The sequence below is a fragment of the Limulus polyphemus genome, unplaced genomic scaffold (assembly GCF_000517525.1).
Source record: "Limulus polyphemus unplaced genomic scaffold, Limulus_polyphemus-2.1.2 Scaffold1633, whole genome shotgun sequence".
Lineage (NCBI taxonomy): Eukaryota > Metazoa > Arthropoda > Merostomata > Xiphosura > Limulidae > Limulus > Limulus polyphemus.
This window is the reverse complement of record NW_013667243.1, coordinates 91,693-93,554: the sequence shown is the minus strand read 5'-3', so window position 1 is coordinate 93,554 and position 1,862 is coordinate 91,693.

Below are 1,862 nucleotides of genomic sequence, written 5' to 3'. Positions count from 1 at the left end.
AACTTATATTAAAGTTTTTCTTCATTACCCATTCAAGCCGTCTCCAGCCATTATTAGTCTCAAAGTGGGTTCCTCGTCATCGAATTTGAGTTTACCGAGAAAGCTCCTCGACCCACCAGCTCGTTTGCCACAGCCAGAGTGGACAATGTGGCAATGTATCGGCCAGCACCGAAGTGCTGGAGACAGTCCACGACATTTCCACCCAGTCTCTCACAAATAGAGTCAATCACCTGGGAAGGTAATGTGTTTTCTCGACGATAAACCTGACCGACCGAGGTCGAGTCAGGTGGTTGGTGGAACTCATTCCAACCAACCCAAAGAATCACAAAAAATCAAAACTTTAAAAAATTTAAAACTGTTAATGAAAACGAAAATCGAAAACAATACTCACAAAAACGCGTACACGACAACACTGATCGCCGGAGAGAAGGCTGGAGCAAGTAGTGTGCCACACATGCTGATCCTGGCTCGGCCCCACTGAAGATTTGAAAGAAGACCTCTATATAAAGTCTTGATTTGATGATTAAGAAACTGGTGTTATTAAACTGAGACATCAATAATATGCATACAGATCGTTCACTTGCAAAGATACTTCGGGTGCTTGATACATTAAATATTAATTTAATTAATACTTTATTTATTTAGTTATTTTTAGAGAAATTGGTTTGTCAGATATCATTGTTGTGAAATGAAAAGTCCCAAACTGTCGTAGTTAACATAAAAAAACATTATGTGCTTCCATCTAGCGACGGTAACCGAAAGTGTTATGAAATGTAGAAGTAATTCTCCTGAGTAGTGGTTTTCCTTTTTGTTATTTTCTCAGAAACACGCGAGTAATAGGTGAAGATAATAACATTGCTCTTATATACAAATTGGGCGGGCAATTTTTTCACATCTTGCCTATCTGTCAGGCAAAGTAATTTTCATCTTAACATTAAAAATACTTTTGTGCATCAGAAAACTTTGAACTTACATATGCGAAATTTTTATAATGTCCAAATAGTTACCAAACGTTTCCTAAGAAAAAACTTTATATTTTATATATTGTCTTCAGTGATCAATTTCCGTTCGGGTCCGGAAAATTTTAACGATCTCGCAACCACCATAAAAAATTATGAAATAAACATAAATTATGCATCTTTCATTCTTGAATGAATACAAAGGGGTTTAAATTGATAGTTATTGGACGAGCCTAAAGATGTGTTTGTTGTGCAAATATAAGGTAGTGATATAACTTCTTTCTATTGTGTTTTAAGTAAAGGTTCTTAATAATAGTTCAGTACAGTCTCCATCTATTGAGAGATAATTAAACTTCCAAGTATTTTTTTCTTAATTTTTTCTCCATCTATTGAGAGATAGCTGAACTTCTAAGTATTTTTTCTCCATCTATTGAGACAGGGATCACCAAATTATGGCCCGTGGGCCAGATCCGGCCTGCGAGGTCAGTTCATCCAGCCCACCACTGCACTGTGCTACAAATGAGCTAAAACGACTTAATTAAATTAACGAAGAGTTTAATTAAATTAGTGTCAAATTCTGAATACTACATTTGCCTATTAAGATTCTTAATATTTTTATTAAATATGATCCTAATTATTTTTTATAAAGTTCTTCTAATTAACTTACATAATCAATTTTAAACACATTGGCAAATTATAAAAACTGCTTAATCAAATAACTTATCTTTCTAAAACTTTTTTGGTAGACTATTCAATGTGGAAATAAACAATTGTTTTTCATTTTCAGATCCTGTTTTCTTCACCCATCGTTATGGCTACTAAGTAAAGAAAAGTAGATGCTGAGTGTCACCTTTTCAATGAAGAATGAGGAGAAAAGTCTTCTTTGTGGAAACAAACAACCAG